Source organism: Homarus americanus, unplaced genomic scaffold, assembly GCF_018991925.1.
Source record: "Homarus americanus isolate GMGI-L3 unplaced genomic scaffold, GMGI_Hamer_2.0 scaffold36734, whole genome shotgun sequence".
Classification (NCBI taxonomy): Eukaryota; Metazoa; Arthropoda; class Malacostraca; order Decapoda; family Nephropidae; genus Homarus; species Homarus americanus.
Genome location: NW_024733126.1, coordinates 1424026 through 1447969, shown reverse-complemented (window position 1 = coordinate 1447969; position 23944 = coordinate 1424026). Strand labels below are relative to the sequence as shown.

Below are 23944 nucleotides of genomic sequence, written 5' to 3'. Positions count from 1 at the left end.
AAATAAAATAAATCTACATGGTGGCAGGACAAAGGTGAAGTATTCATTGTAGACGGAAGTTAAAATAAATAATTATATCGATACTGATGTTGATGTACTACGAGAAGCTACACAAGGAAAGTCTGCCCAATATTTGGAAGTAGTGAGGATGATAGCAAATTGAAGGTTCAAGACGAAAGAGAATAAGAAAAGTCAAGTTAGTGTTCAGGAGTTGATGAGCTGAGGAAATAAAAACACTCTTTAAATTAAAGAAACGTCTAAGTAAGAAGTAGAACACCGAGACAAGTTGGCCACATATACATAACTGAAACAAGGTGGCCACATGTATATAGCTGAGATAAGGTGGCCATATGTACTGAATATAATTGAGACAAGGTGGCCATATGTATATAAGAGACAAGGTGGTCACATGAATATAATTGAGACAAGGTGGTCACATGAATATAATTGAGACAAGGTGGCCACATGTATATAACTGAGATAAGGTGGCCACATGTACTGTATATAACTGAGACAAGGTGGCCACATGTACTGTATATAACTGAGACAAGGTGGCCACATGTATATAGTTGAGACAAGGTGGCCACATGAATATACCTGAGACAAGGTGGACACATGTACATAACTGAGATAAGGTGGCCACATACTGTATATAAAACTGAGACAAGGTGGCCCCATGAATATAACTGAGACAAGGTGGCCACATGGATATAACTGAGGCACGGTGGTCACACGGAACTCACATGTCTCTCCCGGACCGCTGCGTCCTTAATCTGTCAATATCCCCCTCTTCGCCCCATCTACCGTAACTATAAGAAGAGTTTCCTGAAAGCTCATAGTCTCTAAAACAAATTCAAGTTTTTGAAAGATGAAATGCATCTGTTAGATTTGAATATTGAACATGACATATTTCTCAAATTGATATGCGTTATGCTTTACTGGCAATGTTTTTAAGGCAAATGGAAAGTTTTATAAACAAATATTTGGCATGAGAATGGGTAATTGTGTTTCTGCTCCTTTAGTCTGTATTTATATGGATTTTTATAAAGCTTTTATTCCACTATGTTACAGATATGTAGATGATGTTTTTTGTTTATGGCCTAGAAACAGTGACCCCACTGGAATATTTGGACAACTTATTCATCATGTCCCTAGTAATACCTTCAAAATTGAAAGAAAAATAAATGGATCCCTTCCATTTTTTGATATGCTTATCATGAGAGATGGTCAGAACTATACATTTAAGGCGTATAGAAAGCCTACAAAGGTAGACAGTTTCATACATTTTTTATCGAGTCACCATGAGTCTACCAAAATGTATTTTTTTCGAAAATGTTTTTGAGATGTTTGCGAGTTTGTAACCCTGAATTTATTGAAGAACAACTGCAACATATTCAGTTTATTGCGCAAAATTTTTTTTACCCTTCATTGTTTATTGATCGTTGTCTTAAAAGGATTAAAACATCCCTTTATTGTAATCATACTAGACAAATTGCTAAATTTAAGGATATTTTGACTCTACCTTATCGAAAGAAATTTGTCCCATTAGTTCAATCCCTTAAATTACTAAACATTAATGTTGTTTTCAGTATGACTCAACTATTACTAATATATTAATTAAGAACAGTCCAACCTTGAATGTAAATGGAAGTGTTTACTGTATTCCATGTAGCAATGGTAATGGAAATTACGTAGGTCAGACTGGGAAAGCTTAGAATAAAACAGCGCAAGTTTAATAGAAGAACAGCATCTGAAAGCAGTACACTTTTCGTTCATATTAGGAACAATAATCATCTCATGGATTGAGAAAACAGTATAGAAGTGTTTAAATCAACATGTGTCACAGAAAGACTTCTTGTTGCAGCAAGTTTGATTAGGGAAATGAATTCTCAAAACCTTAATGATGGTTAGTACAGAACTGATAATATGTTGCATAAATTTATTTGTCAGTGGCCCAAGGTTAAAAATGCTTTGAAAGCATTTGAGGTGGATGTAGGGTAGATGATTAGTGGGTCTCATATTTTTGACCTGATTGTTAGGTCGCCCATTTTTATAAGCTCTTCTTTCGTTTGTGGTAGAGGTGGAGGTGAATTAGTGGATCCCATGTTATTGACCTGACCTGATGTTATGTTGGGTCACCCATTGTATTAAGCCTCTTTCAGTCCCTGTAAATTCAGTTGCCTCTGAAGACGAAAGACGAAAGCTAAGGTGCTCCTGTGTTTCCCTTTTCCTGTGTGGTTTATCGATATATATATATATATATATATATATATATATATATATATATATATATATATATATATATATATATATATATATATATATATATATATATATATATATATATATATACAGTCAACACCTCAACCCGGTCACTGTCATGGGCTCGTGGGCCGTGGGTTCGAATCCTGGCGGGTTGAGGTGTTGATTGTATGTAGAAATCCGCGTGTTTATTGGGCTAATGAAATATATATATATGCTGATAACCACAAGGAAAGAAGAAAACACGAAGTTCCCAAACGCTTTCGTGTAATTCACATCTTCAGTACCCACCCCTGAAGATATATATATATATATATATATATATATATATATATATATATATATATATATATATATATATATATTTCATTTAATCCATATAGCACGCGGACATAATCAACGACCTCACCAGCCAGGACTCGAACCCTCGACCTTATGCATGTGTCCAGATATTGCTACCACCTTACCACAAGGACACTAAAAACAATCCCCGACTTTGTTATATGTTATATGTTGAAGTCCGCAGGTATTGCTATAATTCTGTCGGATGCACTTAAGGCATGTTCATTGGTGTGAGTAATATTTTTTAATGTTTCATACGCCACTAAGTGATGTAGGATGTATGAAGGAATTGTTTCAGATGAGTTCCTCGTTCTGGTGTTTGTTCTGGTGTATGTAGTACTGCTACATTATTGTTCTTTTTGGGTGCAATTGATATCTTTTAATAATTTTGTTGATACCATGTATAATTTTTGTTTCCCATTGTAGCGTTGTAAGCCACGCAAGAAGTACTCTAGTGCTTGTGTACAATTATTGATTCCGTCTATAGTGTTGGAAGGAATAGAAGTGCGTATTTTACCAGTGCGTCTCATTAACCCCAATCACAGGTACTAGTTATTCCACGGTCACAGAAAATACTTTTATTAATAGTGTTTGTGCTGGTTCGGTGTTCTCTGAGGGGCGCTTCCACTGCATTACCATCCACTATAACTCAAAAAACCCAATAGGTAGAATTCCGACCAGTGAGGTAATGTTTTGCAGGTAGGCTCTAAATTCCTCATGGTGATCAGGGATGCTCTCTGCAAAATTTTTGTCAACATTAATAAAATATTCATTGAAGTGGTTGGCAATGAGGGAAGGTTTCGTTACAAGTGAATCATTAATCATAAAAGCTGAGTGGGGGGCCGAAGGCTGAGTGTTCATGTTCTGAATAGAATTTATGACATTCCAGGTTTTCTTATTGTCGCCTGGTGCTGACTGGAGGATATTTGTATAATAGTTACGTCTGGTATTTCTAACTGCTTGAGTTACTCTATTTCTGATACTTCGGTAAGCATCACCGAAAGTTATGGGTCTTTTTGCAAATTACCTTTGGAGTTTGTGTCTTTCTTTTATCATTATCTTAATTTCGCTTGTGATATAGGGTTTGGAAATGGATACAGTTTTCACTGACTTAGTCTTGAGCGGGAAGCATTTATCAAAGCAAGCATTGAAGATGCAAGAGAAGTTGCAGCTGTTCACGTTAGGGTTGTCGGAAGCATAGACAAGATCCCAGTTAGCATTCATTAGGTTGCTTTTAAAAAAGGAGCATGTTGTCGGTGCAGTAGTCCCTGTATTGTATTGAGACTCTACTAGGCCTTTCAGGTCTTGTGGCTGTTTTATACATGGCAAAAACTGGGAAGTGATCTGAGATATTGCTATAAATAATTCCACTTGCAAGATTGTTAGGGGTGTTGTTAGTCCAGATATGATCTATCACAATGGCAGAGGTGGCAGTTACTCTAGTGCACTGGTTCCCAAACTGGGGGCCATGGCCCCCCCCAGCAAAATTTAGGGGGCCATAAGCTGAGGCTATGTACACATAAAAATCCCAAGCCCCACCACACTAGCACAGCCAGTCAGCAGCTGAGCCAGCCAGAGATATGGATTGGGAGAGGGGGGCCATGGATAAGGATCATATATGAAAAGTGGGTAATGATCAGAAAAAGTTTGGGAACCACTGCTCTAGTGGGATTGGTTATAGTGTTGAAGAAGAGTTTAGAATGACAGGTACCGCAGCAAGAAGGTCTAATACTGAGGTGTAGGTTTCTGATTTTAATATATCAAGGCTGAAATCTCCTGTAATGTAGCAATGTTGCCTCTCTGAACTTATGATAGTGATAAGCTCCATAAATTTATCAAGAAAATTCCTTACATTAGTGTGGGGTCTTCTGTAGATTACTCCTACTAGGATATTTCATGTGTCGTTACGTAATTCAATGAAAACACTCTCCATGTACTCCTCCTGAACCTTTAAATCATCTCTTACAGAAGTGTTATACTTGGTATCAACATATAGGGCGACACCACCACTGTGTCATGACGTGTTGACGCAGTGTCTATTATAATTAGGAATGTTATACAAATGGTCAATATCGTTAGTGAGTTTGGTCTCACAGAACCCAAGTACATCAAATTTGTGGGCAATAGAAGATAAACACTGATCTAAAAAGGTATCTAGATGAAGGGGAATACTGCTGATGTTATGGCTAATCAAGAAGAAGGAATGAGGTAGTAGGAGACTAGAACTAAACTCGGGGGAATCAGGAAAGTAATAGTTACAGTTTGGGTTGGTGTAACCCAGTGAGTTGTGTAGAAAGACATCAGGATCGATATGAGGGAGTATTGTGTCGACACCATGGGAAAGGGGGTGTAACACATACGATCTAGGACATCTAAGGGAATGACACTAGTATCATTATTGTGGGGACATTGATACTGATTAAGGAACAGTAAAAACTCAGGGTCACTGAGGTGTGAAAAAGGAAGATCTAAGAACATTATAATAGTGGGGGGTAACGTACTCACAAGTGCTACAACCAACAGAATTAAGATGACCGGTACTGTTGAGGGTGATTCCCAGATGGAGTGGGAGGTGCGCCTGTCACTCAGTTTTGAGGGTTGCTGGTTTCCACCACAGAGGGTAGACGTGTAGTACTCGAGTTGGCCGGCAGGGGGGGAACTCCTCAGGTGATAGCGACAGTGGCTGGAATAATTTTTAAATTTTACTGCGAGCTAACAGAACTATTGTGTCATTAGCAGAAAGTTTTGTGTATACTTTTAACACAACAGTACCAACTGGATCCGTTATCTGTATAGAAATTAAAAATCTGTAAATATTCGTCCGTGGGCTGTGGTCAGGATTTGGTACGAGAATAGTATTTTTTTTCCGTGTTTCAGTTGTTTTTTTACTCATATCTGACCTTCACTGGAGCTCCATAGTCTCCCCTCAGTCTCCACTGGCGAATCGCCTCTGTATAGTCCTCTTCCCGCCATAAACCTTTTACGAATGAGGGAATATTAAAATATAAATCCATCCTTAATCGTACATACAAGTTTTAATACAAATTGTAGGGAAAATTAGTTTATATCGTTGTGTGGAAAAGAAACAATAGGGAAAACTTTACAGAAAAATAAATAGAAAGAAGAATACTGTTGGGCTAATATGATGCAGGATCACACTAGGGTGGAGGTGAGAAGGGAAACTCACTATGGCGTTATTTATATGTACTGTACTCACCCCTGAAGATGTGAACCACACGAAAGCGCTTGGGAACTTCGTGTTTTCTATTTCCTTGTGGTTATCAGCATATATATATATATATATATATATATATATATATATATATATATATATATATATATATATATATATATATATATAAATATGCTGATAACCACAAGGAAAAAGAAAACACGAAGTTCACAAGCGCTTTCGTGTAATTCACATCTTCAGGGGTGAGTACAGTCTTGAGAGTGAGGTGGTGAGGAGGCATTCCAGCTGGCTCCAAAGAATTAAGGAATTCTGCATGGTGCTGGACTGCTTGGTCCTGGTCGATTACTGTATCAACAGATTTGAATGAGGTCTCACTGCCTGGAAGCTGTCTGAGTAGAGTCATGTTGATTTCAGCCACTATTTCATTCTTTGGTGCCAGAATTGCGCGTTCACGCTGCCAATTGTGATCCTTGTAGTGGTGGATAATGTTTGGGTAGACTATGTTAGTGAGCTCAGTTGAGGACTTTACAACATTTCCACATCCTTGAGGACTGATTATTTGTCCTTCGGAATCAACAGGGAAAGTTCCATTCCCAATCTGTAGTAGAAGGCTTGCAAACCGTCCAGCATCCTGATTTCCTTGCAGATGTACTCTCATGTTTGTGGATAGGGTGAGTGTCTGAACACTTCTCCAAAGGTATGATGCTTTGGGACATGCATTCAGTTCATCAGCTGGAGTGCTTCGAGGAATGACAGGTAGGGTCTGGCGAAAGTCTCCAGCAATGATCATTGTAATGCCACCCATGAGCTGGTCATTTTCTCGTATGTCCGCTGTTCGCTTTCTGTTAACACTAAGACGGGATTCCCTTTCCTGATCTGTTTCCTGTGACCGACTGTCCGCTGTTTGCTCCTGGCGGCTCATCCGTTAGGCCACGGTAGGATGCCACCCTCCGGGAGGCTCCACATTGTCTCACTGTTCAGTCCCCAAAACTTCTTCTTCCATCAATAGTTCATTAATGGTGTATTTAATTTCCACCATGTTTTTCACTACAACGGTACAGCAAAGTATATTTTTTAGCATTAAAATTTTATTATTTTATTGTCTAATCATCACTACATATAACATCATCTATCATCACTACATATAACACCATCCATCATCACTACATATAACACCATCCATCATCACTACATATAACACCACCCATCATCATTACATATAGCACCATCCATCATCACTACATATAACATCATCCATCATCACTACATATAACACCATCCATCATCACTACATATAACACCATCCATCATCACTATATATAACACCACCTATCGTCACTACATATAACATCATCCATCATCACTACATATAACACCATCCATCATCACTACCTATAACACCATCCATCATCACTACTACATATAACACCACCCATCATCACTACATATAACACCATCCATCATCACTACTACATATAACACCACCCATCATCAATACTTATAACAACATCCACCATCACTACATATAACATCATCCATCATCACTACATATAACACCACCCATCATCATCACTACATATAACACCATCCACCATCACTGCAGATGGGTAAAGTAGTTTCCGAGATTCTCGTGTGGACACACACACAAACAAACAAACACAGAGACATACTTCTTTGTTTTATAGAGATAGATAGATATAATAATAATAATAATAATAATAATAATAATAATTAACGGTTTATTGAAAGAGCTTGGCAGCCAGAAGGCTGAAAATATACAGTTACATATTTGGGGAATGGGTTACGAATTACAAATAATATACAAGTAACATAAGTGACACAAATAAGACATATAATAACTAGATGGGGAAAAGCTCAAACTACAGTTCATTTCAACATAGTGACAGTGCAAGGAGTAGTGTTAACTGGGAGTGAATACACTGATTTATTACAAGTTATTGATAATTTTTACAATGGTAGGGACTGGGCTGTTCTTATAGCGATCAGTTCGTGCACGTATGGGCTGGATGCGGTTGTGGTGTCGAACAGCAATTCTCGGACTAGGGATCTCAGGTGGTAGTAGGAGCCGGTGTCGGGGATGGTGTAGAAGCTTCTTACCAAATTTGCAGATGAGGTCGTGGTGATGGTCAGTGAGAGTCGAAAGGGTCAGTGTGTTGAGCGCTTCTTGATATGTGTGTGTGTGTGAGTGAGTGAGTGTGTGTGTGTGTGTGTGTGTGTGTGTGTGTGTGTGTGAGTGTGTGTGTGTGTGTGTGTGTGTGTGTTACCCACTTTCAGTATCTTGGGTCCCACTTGTCCACCACCGCGGACATCGATGAGGGTATTAACCATCGGATCAGATGTGCATCTCAAGCCTTTGGCAGACTACGCAATCGTGTCTTCAACTGTAGGGAGCTAAAATTATCTACAAAGTTGGAACGTATACCAGTCAGTGGGTCCTCCCCAACCTGCTGTATGGCAGTGGGACATTGGTAACATACAGGAAGCACCTCAAGGCACCTGAAAACTTTCTCACCAACGGTAAGGAGGCATATCATATGTCCCAACGGGATGAAGAAAATGCACTAGTTGAGACTGTATGTGAGAAGGACCTAGGTATGTATGTTGACAATGAGCTGAAGTTCTCGGACTATTGCGAGAAGAAGGTAAATCAGGCAAATAAATTATTGGGTCATATAAGAAAGCTGTTCAGTCCGTCGTAACGATCTTCAGGAGTGAAGTGCTTCCCCATCTGGAGTACTGTCACCCCATCTGGTCCCCGAGATATGCTAGGGACTGTCAGTTGGTTGAAAATGTTCAAAGGAGGGCCACCAGACTGCACTTCGGCACCTCAGCTACCCTGAGAGATTGGAGCGCCTGAACTTGCCTAGCTTATACTACAGATGGGCAAGGGGGACCTAGTTGAGGTGTATAAGCATCTCAGGGGGCACTACTCAGTTGAGTGTCCTTACTTGGAGCTGGCGGACGCTTGTCCCCCAAGGGGTCACAGCTCAAGATTGAAGAAGCCGCAAGTCCAGAAAACTGTGAGGGCAAACTTTTTCGGAGTGAGGGTTGTAAACTCTTGGAACAATCTACCAGAGAGTGTTGTGACGGCACCGAGTGTGAGCGCTTTCAAGACAAGACTTGACCAACATTGGAGCGGGTTCAGGTACATTCAGGAGCTGGTGCATGCCCAGTATTTGCCAACAGTGCGTGACAGAGACGTGACCGATCGCCCGGGCGGCTAGCGAGCCGATCTTTTGATGAAGAAGATAAATGAAAAGGAAAAGTAATCAGAGACGTGACCGATCGCCCAAGCGGCTAACAAGCCGATCAGTGGCGAAGAGGATAAAAGTTAAAGTAGTCTACGTGCCATCCTCCGAGTTCGCTGGAAAGACATGAGAATAAATGCCAGTATTCTTGCTGACACCAAATGTAGGAGCATAGAGGTTACCATTATCAATGAACAACTACGTTGGACTGGCCATATTACCAGCATGGACGACAGTAGACTGTCAAAGCAGCTACCTTACAGTTACCTAACCTAACCTAAGAGGTACTAAATCTACGATTACTCCACACAGTAACGCTTGGAGGAGCACCACACGTGCAATATCTGTGGACCGCTTTGCCGGTCCCCAAACGGCCTCTCGAGTCACTTCAGAGCTCAACACCGAAGGTGACATCTTTTATAACTCATATCATTGCATCATAGCTGGATGATCGTCATACTCAATTCCAAGTGATAGCAAAGTAGTAGTAGTAGTTCAATTATGAAATGCATTCATTAACTGACAAAATTACACTGTACTATTTAGTCAGTTATAATCTGATGGTACAGTACTACAGTTCACTGCACTCTGTCATCTTTTCACGACGGCTGTGTTAACGTTTTTGATCAGCGAGCGGGGGATCATACTTGCGGGGACTTACATTTTAATCAATATAGCTTCAACTCGGATTTCCTTTATCAAATAGTACATAAGACATCATTTTAGATCACAATTTCGTTGTCTTCTATCAAGAACATTTTAAGATAACTCGTTTAACATCACGATCATACAAAATTTCGCATGCCGCAAAAACGATCCTCTCCCCAACGTGCAGGTAGTGTTGTAACGACCACGGTCATACATGTCAGTTAGCGCCAAAATCAAATGATTCATATTACGCTCAATAGCCCACAAAACATGTAACTCTGCTTTCGTTTGAGTCCTCCATCTGAGGAGTCCGTTTTCTCTGACTTACTGAAACCAACCTCTCTCTAAAATGAATTTGAATGTGAGAGAGAACACCCTTGTTTTGAGTCAACTTAGATATGTCTGTGTACAGTTGGAACATTCCAGATCCATTGTGAGTGGTGTTGAACGCTTCAACTGTCCTTATTGTTAGTAAAACGTGTCAAGTAAGTGAGTGTGGAGTCTGCCAGGACAAACGATACCCATCGGTTTCGTTCCCTGAGAATGACCATGAGTTTCTGATCGCTACTGAAGTTGTATTATTTTATCGCCCCGACATCAGAGAATCTGATGTTTATAGCTTAGTTAGTGTCAGTTGTCAATTTAAGAAGGTCATTAATTTCCTGAATTATTCTGTCAACCGGTATAATCTCCAAGATCTAACGTCTCCCCCGTGAATAGCTTGTAGTGGATTTCTCCCCTACAAACGCTGTTTGTTGCTGCGTAGCCGACCCCGCGAATTCCCCAGTGCATGCCTCGTGGTCCGGGTCAACCAGCGCCGCCATACATCATGGAGGTCAACTACTAAGCCACGCCTACCCCCCACTATTTAAGACCTGACCTCGTGGGGATCTCTCTCTTTCTACCTACACCAACCAGCCAGCAACACCTCCTCCTCCTCCGCCTGCCTGACGGTCCTCCCTCCCGCCGGCGAGCATGGCGACCCACAAGCTGTCCTCCTCTGAGCATCCTCACCAACCAACTCTCTTCTAGCTACAGCCGCAGAAAGCTACACCACCTCCTCCGCCGCTGCCTGGTGGCTCTCGCTCCCGCCGGCGAGCATGGCGACCCACAAGCTGTCCTCCTCTGAGCACCCTCACCAACCAGCTCTCTCTACATCACGCTTGTAACCACGCTGCCACTTCCCAGCACCAAACTGCATTGTACATCCAATACAACATGTATACAGAGAGCACATTGTGAGTTTCCTTTCTCCATCCCATCCTGAGTGCGAACCCAAACATCCAATACCCCACAAGCTTCTTGTTGACCTCAGGCCTGAGCTCGCAGAATTAATGTTATCAACGTGTATATTCCACCTTTTCCTGGCAAGCTCAACCTCTGATTAGATTATATGAATAGACATAGGTAATTACCCTGATCAGGAACACCGGTGATCCAAAATGGTAGAGAAGGTATGTTGTTGGTAAGATCGACCTTTCTGGTATCAATAAGGAGGCCCAAGCTGCCCCGAAGGTGCACGTATATACCTCTACACGAGGGAGAATCACGCATTCGTGACTCTTCCTCAACGTATCTCCAGGTATGTTCACGTGTGTTCCACGCCGCCTATTAATTCAGTTTAACTTAGTAAATTTTGTGAATATCAGTGTTCATGTTTTAACACAGTAACTTCTGTGCCAATTAAGTCGAGTAACGTAGAGATTTAGATATCGGCTGGACCGTTGCCAGACGTATGTTTTGTATAGTTGAAGTTAATTATTGACGCATTCGTGACTCTTCCTCAACCTATCTCCAGGCCAGTATATTAAGCTGAATACTTATCGGCTGCCGTGGGTCGGTAGCCGAGTTGGACGATGCCGTTAATTCGACAGGATCAAACTGTGAAGTCCGGCAAATCAGGCCGCAGCTCCCTTGGTGTGTGTCGGTCTACAACCGACCCCCCTAACAGCGATCTTCATTTGTTATGGAGACACCCGGGATATACCCTGGGGCACTCCTCACAGTTGCATGGGTCTAAGTATTATTGTATCTTGATTGAGGAATTAACTAACAGAAATATAGAAATCCCAGGTTAAGTAGTGAACCCATAAATGTTGATATTACCAGGAAATATGTTATGTGAGTTGAGTACATGAACTGAAGGAAAAGTATCATGTTCATGCCGATAGAACGTGAGGTTATAAGTTGATTTGGGATAGTGTCAAGTGTGTCATATTATCCACTGGCAGTAACAATGGAGTAATATATTGATTGTTAAATGTTGTAATCAAGAATTGAAGATGTAGTTTGTTACTTGTAAAAGTAAGACCTGAGGGTCCAGTGATATCTTGTCGTGTATAATAATTACTGAATCTCATTTGTCAGAGGAATAATACAACAATTGTCTAATGAAGTAATAAGTATTTGGAGGTATTTAATGAGGTAATAAGTTCTTGAAGTGTTTGATGACTTAATGAGTTAATTGCGGTTCTGTTTTGTCTGAGTGAATCTAAGATGCATCTTATCCACTCACTGTGTTAATAAATATTGAATTAGTAATCTACGAGTATCACCACTCTACTCCTTCTAAACATTGGTTCCCAGAAAATAATACTTACTCACGTGCCTATACATCTACCACACTACCCAAAAACTTTCCATGAGTTATGTTATATAATGAAAAGTCTGGGTGGTGGCAGCTACCCTTTGTAAGTAAAAAAAGTGTTGTACTAAGAATCACATGGTTCCCCAGACTAACCCATGTATAAGAATAGACGTAAAACAGAGTATACTTCAGAAAGGTAAGAACATTGAAACTGAGTAAATATAGTATATATGAAAGAAATGAAAAACTTGGAAAGTACAAGAAGAGAAAGATAAGACATGTATGTACATTGTGGAACTAAAACCACAGCATATAAATTATCAAATAAACACACCACGAAAGTCTAATATAAAACACATTGTTACGAACCCCGCCACCAATTGTCATGATCTACCTACCCAGCACTACGAACCACGCCATCTATTGTCCTGATCTACCTACCCAGCACCACGAGCAACGCCATCTAGGGACGAAACACGAGTATGACTCGTCTTAGTTACCACTCCCGGGTTTCCCTTCTCCATATCCTGGTTGTTGCGTCACCTCCTCAAAGTCTTCTTTGTCAGCTCCAGTTTGATGAGATTTCAGTTCACTCTGGGAAGTGACCACAGGACCACCTATCCTGGAAACCTATGGCACAGTGACTACCTACCGTCTTCTACAATACTCAGCCTTGCTCGTCAGCCATCTCAGCACCGCACTTAAGTATTTGTAATCTTGTATTGCCTCCCCCACGTCCACTTGCTTCAAATTATTGTATGTTGTATAAATATGTATATACTGTTAATGTTTAGGTTAAGTTTGGTTAAGGGTAAATTATAGATAGCTGAATATTTTGTTAAGGAATTTATGGTACTTTATTATACACAACAAAAACTCGCATCCTTTGTCTACCCTTTTATAGTCCGATTGTCTTTGTTTTTTTGTTGTTGTTGCCTGTTGGGATCTGGGTAGACTTTTAACTATATTCTAAATCCCCAACTCGTAACAAATGGCGACCGTGACAGGACACCACCTTAAGTACCATATTCCTTCATCCCTTGTAACTCCTTGTTAATTATTCCTCCCAGTTACTTCTGTTCACAATTGCTTTACGGTGGTTTAAAGTTTCCTTCATATGTGTGTGCATATATTGGTATTATCGTACAGTAAGAGTGACAGACGTAGGATATTAGGTTCCAAGTGTCATAAAGCTTACCTGTTATTACACGTGGCAGTCGTGTAGTAAGTCTTATCGAGTGTAGGGAAGAATCCGGATCTGTTTAATGCCGTACCCTCGCTCCAGAGTAGGCTGTTCCATAGTCACTAGTTTAGGGTGAAGTGATATCTTGGGACGCCCCGCTCTACCAGGACCCCATAATTATAAACCCTCCATTATTGTTCTTCTCATTATCTCATTCGGGGTCAATCATACCAAACTCAAGGGTTGTTAATCCGGATCTTTATATAAATGCCGTAATACGCCCTTCCTTCAAGTATCTAAGGGTTGTTAATCCGGATCTTTATATTAATGCCGTAATACGCCCTTCCTCTTTCAAGTATCTTAGGGTTGTTAATCCGGATCTTTATACTAATGCCGTAATACGCCCTTTCTGTTTACTCAAGGGTTGTTAATCCGGATCTTTATATAAAATGCCGTAATACGCCCTTCCTCTTTCAAGTATCTCAGGGTTGTTAATCCGGATCTTTATATAAAATGCCGTAATACGCCCTTCCTCTTTCAAGTATCTCAGGGTTGTTAATCCGGATCTTTATATTAATGCCGTAATACGCCCTCCCTCTTTCAAGTATATAAGGGTTGTTAATCCGGATCTTAATATTAATCCCGTAATACACCCTTCCTGTTTACTCAGGGTTGTTAATCCGGATCTTTATATAAAATGCCGTAATATGCCCTTCCTCTTTCAAGTATCTCAGGGTTGTTAATCCGGATCTTTATATAAAATGCCGAAATACGCCCTTCCTGTTTCAAGTCTCTTATCCTTATCTAAGGATCTTCTCAGAAGAACAATATTCATAAGTGTAATTTCCCTAGGTATAACTTGGGTAGTTTCCGGGACTTTCTGGTTATCCACTGCCGTGATATTTTCTAGGGTAATCCACTTATCTTATCTTTTGACCATTAATTAATTTATCTAGGTTTTCTTAATGGCCACCTCAGGATTTGTTAAACTTGGTAGTCCTGGAGGAGTGGAAGAGCAAGATACCATTTCACATCTTGAAGCATGTGGAGGAGCGTGGAGAGGTTAATTTAAGACGTGCAGCTGAGCTGGCTGATGCGTACGCCTTGCTGGTGGAGTCACTGTGCCGTAGGGAACGTGGTACTTTCCGACATGTTAGGTCCTCCTCTGATGATAACCTTGGGGACGTGAGTGGTAGGTCGAAAGGTCCCACACCTACCCCCCCTGATGCAACCAAGTTTACTTGTTCTTACTGTAAAAACCCAGGCCATACGATCCAGATTTGTAAACACCCAAAGTGTCGAATTGCTAAAAGTAGTTTCCTGGATCCCAAATCCAAACCAATAGCAACCACCAATGTGGAAAGGCCCCATCAGGATCTCTTCTCTTCATTCACCTATGAGGGAAAAATTTCAATCATAGAGGGGTCTCGTTCTTTCCCTATTCGTATACTACGTGATACGGGCGCAGCACAATCTATCCTCCTGTTTAACGTCATTCCTGATATATCTACCGCATTTACTAATGAGTGTTCTAATTTCAGATCTCTCATCCCATTCTTCCTATCCTTTAGCTAAAGTGCACCTCCAATGTCCCTTGATTACTGGGGAAGTGCAAATAGCCATTAGGAAAGACCCAATGCCTGTGTGCGGCATTCATTTATTATTGGGTAATGACTTGGTAGGAGATCTAGTGGTTCCTAACATAAAGACAGTCGACTCTCCCTTACCTGTCAACTCCACCACTGACCTTAAAGAAACTATTCCTCATCTTTTCCCATCTTGTGCTGTCACCCGGTCACAGAGTGTGCGAAATGGGCCCTCTTCATCTAAAACCACCTCCAATATCTTACTACCCACAGAAGATCTGTACAATAAGACCATTAGTAAGGATGAGCTCATTACAGCCCAACAATCTGATCCATCTTTGTTCAAACAGGTGATGAAAGACCTCAGTGTGGACCATTGTACATCTTCGGCTTACCACCCACCATCCCAAGGTTGCTTGGAACGGTTCCATCAAAACTTTCAAGTCAATGCTAATAAACTATCTCCCCTCAACTATATAGTCCATACTCCTGATCGCAGAAAAGATTCACAACTTGTTCACATTAATCTCATGAAACTTTACCATTCCAGGCAGTCAGAGGAAGACATCCCAGAGGCTATAAGCCTACCTGTATTGCATACGGTTTTGTCAGGGCCGGAGCCGGAGACAGATGACATGGATCTATTGGAGAATTTAGACTTCCCTCTACCTAAAGAAAACCCTGCTAACAGTCACATACTCAACAACTTGGATGAGTATTTTTCTGTTCTGAATCCATCTCAAGCAAAAGATCTCACTAAGTTATTATCAACATTTCCTAAAGTCACGTCAGACCTCCCAGGGTTTTGCAATATACTTAAACATGATATTAAGCTAATCTCAGATGATGTACAATCCATTAGGCAATCAGCATATCGACTAAATCCAAAAAAAAAGAGATTATGAAAAAGGAGGTAGATTTTTTGTTAAAACATAACTTAGCTGAGCCTAGTACCTCCCCCTGGGCTTCACCTTGCCTTCTCATTCCAAAACCCGATAGCACTTTTCGTTTCTGTACCGATTATCGTAAAGTGAACCAGGTGACTGTCTCAGACTCCTACCCTTTACCTTTGATTGAAGATATAATAGACAGCATAGGCTGTGCAAAAATTAAATCTACCGTGGACATGCTGAAAGGATATTATCAAGTGGGACTCACGGATAGGGCAATAATAATCTCAGCATTTATAACTCCATTTGGTCTTTTTCAATATTTGGTTATGGCGTTTGGCTTTTCTAATGCTCCGGCCACATTCCAGAGGGCCATCAACTACCTAATTCAGGACCTAGGTGGGACGTTCGCCTACCTGGATGACTTGGTGGTGGTGTTGGACGGCTGGGACGAACATCTGGTGCGTTTGGAGATACTGTTCGCACGACTGCAAGAGACTGGATTCACCATAAACCTGGCTAAATCTGCTTTTGGCCGGGCCTCAGTGACTTACCTGGGACATATCGTTGGACATGGTATGGTGAGACCCAAAGACGCAAACGTTAAAGCCATCTTATCCTTCCCCATTCCAAGGACGAGGAAGGAACTCATGCGCTTCCTGGGGATGTGCGGCTACTACCGTCGGTTCTGCAGTGACTTCTCCAGCGTGGCCGGACCCCTCACAGACCTTACCAGTTCTGCGGTCCCATACATCTGGAACCAGAGGTGCGACCAGTCTTTCCACCGCCTCAAAGCCTTCCTTGCCTCCAAGCCTGTAGTCCACCCCCCTGACTACACCTTGCCCTTCCATCTGCAAATCGACGCTAGTGGTGTCGGAGTTGGGGCTGTGCTCCTACAACCCGACCCAACCACTGATGTCCTTCACCCTGTGGCATACTACTCCGCCAAGTTGAAAAAACATCAGACCAACTACTCGACCATAGAGAAGGAGGCCCTGGCTCTGGTGTTGGCAATAAAGAAGTTTGAATGTTACCTCCAGTCTTGCCCACAAACAACCCTAGTCTTCACCGACCATAACCCACTCACGTTCATCCAAACCAACAAGACCTCCAACCAGCGAATCCTCCGCTGGGCTCTCCTCACCCAGCCCTATAATCTACAAGTCCGGCACATAAAGTGGGTGGACAACCTGATTGGGGACTCCTTATCCCGAGCTCCAGTGGAAATGCAGCAGCTACTCTCCAGACGCACCAGGTGATCACCTCCTTCGCGCCCGCGCTACGGAGGTCTTTGGAGGGGGGGTGTGTTACGAACCCCGCCACCAATTGTCATGATCTACCTACCCAGCACTACGAACCACGCCATCTATTGTCCTGATCTACCTACCCAGCACCACGAGCAACGCCATCTAGGGACGAAACACGAGTATGACTCGTCTTAGTTACCACTCCCGGGTTTCCCTTCTCCATATCCTGGTTGTTGCGTCACCTCCTCAAAGTCTTCTTTGTCAGCTCCAGTTTGATGAGATTTCAGTTCACTCTGGGAAGTGACCACAGGATCACCTATCCTGGAAACCTACGGCACAGTGACTACCTACCGTCTTCTACAATACTCAGCCTTGCTCGTCAGCCATCTCAGCTCCGCACTTAAGTATTTGTAATCTTGTATTGCCTCCCCCACGTCCACTTGCTTCAAATTATTGTATGTTGTATAAATATGTATATACTGTTAATGTTTAGGTTAAGTTTGGTTAAGGGTAAATTATAGATAGCTGAATATTTTGTTAAGGAATTTATGGTACTTTATTATATACAACAAAAACTCGCATCCTTTGTCTACCCTTTTATAGTCCGATTGTCTTTGTTTTGTTTTTTTTGTTGCCTGTTGGGATCTGGGTAGACTTTTAACTATATTCTAAATCCCCAACTCGTAACAACATACATAACTATGACAAGAATTACTTATAGAAGAATACTAAATAAGAATATAAGGTATATTTATAAATAAAGAATTGAAGAAGGATAACTATATAAACGGGATACTCATTGAAAAGAATGCTACAAAGAACATATAAGTATATGAATAAATAAGAATACTAACAGAAAAGAATATCTGGGTGGTAAAATGAAATGAGAAGAACTCGGCCCGTTACAGTGTAGTGGGACGTGTGTGTGTGGTGAGCTTAATGTTTTTCGTCCAAAACCATGGTAATTTTAGGAGTACCCAGCCTCATTTCCAGAAAATCTGATTCGTGAGTGACTAGTGAGTGACGTAATTAGTACAATATATATCTGTGATCCCCTAAGTAGATAAATTTGTCAATTTATTGGTGAATCTGTGACTACCACGCGAGGTGTAGGCCCACCAAGCTCCCTTCAGTGCCACGGCATGTAATCCGAGCCCTTGTCCACCTCCACCGTCCACCCTCCCCCACCGTCCCACCAAGCCAGCCACCCCAGCTGACCACACAGCTTGACCGACTCTCCACTGCCAGCTACAAAGCTACACTCCCTACACTCCCCTCACTAGCTCCGATATGTCTAAGTTGGCCGCTAGTGTCAAAAATTCGAATTTCACGAAACAACAGCTGACTGATGTGATAATGGAAGTCCAACGGACTCTCACACATGACATCATACAACAAATGCACAAGGAGACCATCGGGAAACTAGAGGAAGCTGACTGGCGTCTCACTGACCAGCTAAGTGATGTTAGAAGAAGCTTAGAATTCTTGCAAGAGGAAATAAGTGACTTAAGAACAAAGTTGTACACCCACTAAAAAATTATTCGGCACCCGTGTCATATTGAATCACGCCGTAAGGGTGCCGAATAATTTTTTAGTGGGTGTGCATGTATGTATCGTGCACGTTTACATGTATGTGTGTGTGTGTGTGTGTGTATGTGTGCACAAGTATCATGTACACCCACTAAAAATTATTCGGCACCCTTACGGCGTGATACAATATGACACGGGTGCCGAATAACTTTTTAGTGGGTGTACGTTCAAGCTAAAGAGAACCGAACACTCAGGACCCAAGTTGAACAGCTGAGCGAGGAGAATTCCAAGCTTAAAACGGAAGTAACGAGAACAGCAGACCGGGTGGGTTATGTGGACGATATAGAGCGGCGAAACAACCTCAGGTTTGACGGAGTCTCAGAAGATCCCCACGAGAACTGGGAGTCATCCCAGCGCAAAATTTCACACATGCTGAATGAACATTTTCAACTTCCTGAAGTCAAGTTTAACAGTGTTTAACGCGTAGGGAAATCCAACCCCTCCCGCCCCCGCGACATCATAACAAAATTCTCCTCCCCCTCTGCCCGTGACCAAGTGTTCTATTCGTGCAGTAAGCTGAAAGGCACCACTATCTTCGTTAGCTAGGACCTAAGCCCAGGTACGATTAAGGCCCGCCTACAGCAAATGGACCAGTTTAAAGGAGCCAGGAAACAAGGGAAATACGTGACGTTCAGTCATAAAACCCTTGTTGTGAGGGACTCTCGGGTAAATGGTCACTCACCCATCCACCCACCCTCTCGCTGAACCAGCTCCCCAGAGCCACTCGAGAACCCCCTCTCTACTGAGGGGGAACCAGTCATTGCCACTGTCCGCGTCCTGGCTATCACTTTTGGGTACAACACGTCCACCCTCTGCAGTGGAAACCAGCGACCCGCAAAACCAAGTGACAGGCGGCACCTCCCACTCAAACTGGGACTCACCCTCAACGGTACCAGTCATCTTAATTCTGTTGGTTAAAGCACTTGTGAGTACGTTACCCCCCCCCCCCCAATATTATATCTTTCTTTGACCTTCCTTTTTCATACCTCATTGACCCTGATTTTTGCTGTTCCTTAATGAGCACCAATATTCCTACATTGATGATGCTAGTGTCGTTCCCTTAGATGTATTGTATCGAACACAGTACTCCTCCATATTGGCCCTGATGCCTTTCTACAAATCACACTGGGTTACATCAACCCCAATTATACCTATTACTTTCCTGACTCTCCCGAGTTTACTTCTAGTCTTCTATCTCATTCCCTCTCCTTAATTAACCAAAACATCAGCAGTATTCCCCTTCACTTAGATACCTTCCTAGACTCAGTGTACTGTATATCTTCTATTGCCCACAAATTTGATGTACTTGGGTTCTGTGAGATCAAACTCACTAACGATATTGAACATTTGTATAATATTCCTAATTATAATAGACACTGCGTCAACACGTCACGACACAAGTATAACACTTCTGTAAGAGAAGATTTAAAGGTTCAGGAGGAATTCATGGAGAGTGTTTTAACTGAATTACGTAACGACACATGAAATAGCCACGTAGAAGTAATCTACAGAAGACCCCACACTAATGTAAGGAACTTTCTTGATATATTTTCGGAGCTTATCTCTATCATAAGTACAGAAAAGAAACTTTGCTACATTACAGGAGATTTCAACCTTGATCTATTAAAATCAGAAACCGACACCTCATTATTCGACCTTCTTGCTACCTGTCATTTTAAGCTCTTATTCAATCCTATAACAAAAACCCACTAAAGTAACTGTCATCTCTACCATTGTGATGATCATATCTGGACTAATAACACTCCTAATAATCTAGCAAGTGGAATTATTATAACAATATCTCAGATCACTTCCCAGTTTTTGCCATGTATAAAACAGCCACAAGATCTGAAAGGTCTAGTAGAGTCCCAACATGCTCCTTTTTTGAAAAAAAAACTTAATGAATGCTAAGTGGGATCTTGTCTATGCCTATGACAACCTTAACGTGAACTGCTGCAACTTCTCTTGCATCTTCAAAGCTTGTTTTGATAAATGCTTCCCCCTCAAACCTAAGTCAGTGAAAACTGTTTCCATTTCCAAACCCTATATCACAAGTGAAATAAAGGCAATGATAAAAGCAAAACACAAACTCCAAAGGAAATTTGCAAAAAGATCCATAACTTTCGGTGATACTTATCGAAGTATCAGAAATAGAGTAACTAAAACACTTAGAAATGCCAGACGTAGCTATTGTACAAATAAGCTCCAGTCAGCATCAGGCAACAGAAGGAAAACCTGGAATATCACAAATTCGATTCAGAACAGGAACACTCAGCCTTCGGCCCCTAATTCAGCTATTATGATAAATGATTCAGTTGTAACAGAACACCCCTTCATTACCAACCACTTCAATGATTATTTTATTTATGTTGGCAAAAATCTTGCAGAAAGCATCCCTGATCACCATTAGGAATTTAGAGCCTACCTGCAAAATAGACAGCAAAAGGAGCTGATCTTATCCTCTGACACAGTAGATGAATTATAATTATTGAGCATCATAAAAATGTCCAAAGATGCAGCAGCAGGCGAAGACAATTCACCAATGAGCATCATTAAGAAAGTAGCCCACTTATTACTCCCTGTTCTCCTACACATTTGTAACTCCTCCTTCGCTAGTGGTGTCTTTCCGGATAAACTGAAAATTACTAAAGTTCACCCAGCATAACAAAAATCTGTTGACAAAGGTCTTTTCCAGAATTACCGCCCCATGTCAGTCCTCCCAGCCTTAAGTAAGATACTAGAGCAGTTAGCATGTAGTAGACTAAATTCCTTCTGCAATGTCAATAACATTCTTACAAACTCTCAGTTTGGATTTAGTGCTAGAAGGTCGACTGAGCGTGCTGTGATATCCTTTACTAATGACATCTTAAACTCCTTTGATGACAGTCAGTTCCCAATCAGTATATTCCTGGACCTCTCGAAAGCCTCTCATACTGTCGACCATACCATAATGTGGCCTGTCCCACAATTGCTTTACTTCATATCTGACTAATAGGAAGCAGTATGTCTGCTATAATAATCATCAATCTGACTCCTCACCAATTTTGTATGGCGTCCGTCAAGGTTTTATTCTCGGACCCGGTACTGTTTTTGTTGTACATAAACGATATAGTCCACGCCAGAACACTCGTAAATTACAACTTATTTGCAACTCAGACTTCCATTCCTTGATGAGAACTATGAACACTGTTGACTTAAGTCAGGACCTGGGTAATACGAAATAAATTGACCTTAAACCGTGAAGAAAAAAAAAAACACTACACGATCTTTCACAGAAGGAAAAAATTTACCCCCAGAATTGGACCCCCTGTACCTTGGTATAATACAGTCTTCAAACGTGAACAAAATACTAAATTCCTTGGGTTATTGTTGATAAGAAACTTTGCTGGAGAAACCACATTCAAGCCATTCACAGCAAAGTCAATAAACAGTGCGGTGTCATATGTCACACTCGACAGCCACTCACTCTTACATAATGAAAGAAATCTATTATAATCTTGTTTACCAACACCTGATACACTGCCACACACTATGGGGGGCATCTGGCTCTTCAAAAACACAATCCCTAGTTACTGCACAAAAGAGAGTTGTCCGGACAATGACCTACTATAAAAAAAAAATGATCACACAAACAAACAATTTGCTAAATTGAAAATGTTAAAATTCGAGGATATTAACACCTACTTCTGTGCCCTATTTTTTCACAAATTTGTCAATCACTTGCTTGACAATAATTATTTCCAGTTCCGGAATAATCAGAGATACAATTTAAGGCACCCAGAGCTACTAAGACAAATCCCCATGCACTTCCCTCAGTCCCAGACCTCCATAAAATGTCATGGTGTGAAGGTGTGGAACAACCTAACCCCACCCATCGAGCAAAGACTACGCTGCTTTCCTTTAAATCATCTCTTAAAAAATATCTATTGTCTAAGTATTAATATTTCTTGTAATACCTACCTTATATACCTGTTTTTATTGCACCACCAAAACCGTATTATCAGAAATTATCATGTAAATAGATAAAAATTACCATTGCAATAAATATGTTTGCCAACTAGATATAATCCTGACAGCTCTGTCCTCTTGTTCCACCTTAATACAACCCATGTTGTACTCCCTTATCATATTATGTTTTTCAGTTCCACTGTAAGTTATGTATATACTTATAATATAAATGTAAAAAATACAAATAAAATAAAATAAAACAAATAAAATAAATAAATATTGAAGAAATAACCGTGGTAACATTCTGATATGTTCTTATTACCACCATGCTATGTACTTTACCAATTGATACTAAATGTTACATAATACTGTACTTCCTTGTGATAAATGTACAGTATATATCAGGTGCCTACAAGAGAACTCAGCCATGTTAATATTATGATTTTTAATCGAATCTGTATCTGTGCTCTTCTGGCTAAATAAACTGTTTCAATATCAATATAAATATCAATGGAAACTACCTAAAATAAATTACAGTAAACAAACAATAACGTAGTTTTGTGCCTGGGCGCTACATTATGTTTTCAAGATACGTAAAACATGAAAAATTAAATGTTTAATTTTTTTTTTTTTTTTATTCACATTTCTTAACTAAAGTATTCCCCCCCCCCCCAAAAAAAAAGCTTACGCCTTTGAATCTAACTCCATGAATATTTCACATTACTATCCATGGTTGTTTTTTGTTGTTTTAGACGCCACATTAATCTCCCGTGTAATAGTAAGGCTTCAGTGTTAACCAAGTGCAAGTTGAGCAATAACATACCTTAGATCAATGAAACACACGTGAAACCTTTCCCCTCATTTATATATTCCGATAAGCAATTAATTGTAATTACCATCACAAAGTTACCCGTTGATTTTATCAATGTTTATGGGCTAGTCACACTTACCCCCAACATACGATCAAAGGATTTCATACTGGATAATGCTAATGAAAAAACAACCTCAACATCAACACATCATCATCATCATCATTATTTGTTTATTTTATTATTTTTAATTTTATTGTTATCATCATTATTATTATTAGTTAAAGGTATGTCGAAAATATACATCAGCCAATGGCTAAAAATATATAATGGACAGAAATGACATATTACAAAGGTTTTCATTACAAAAAGGGTAAAGAAACATAGATA

The 23944-nt window shown here is 40.7% G+C and overlaps 1 protein-coding gene across 2 annotated transcripts in view; it reads right to left on the bottom strand.

Moving 5' to 3' along the window:
* The window catches only part of LOC121869300 (high-affinity choline transporter 1-like), a 317712-nt gene that overhangs the window by 202825 nt on the left and 90943 nt on the right, over positions 1 to 23944 (bottom strand). The gene's annotated exons all lie outside the window — the stretch shown is intronic.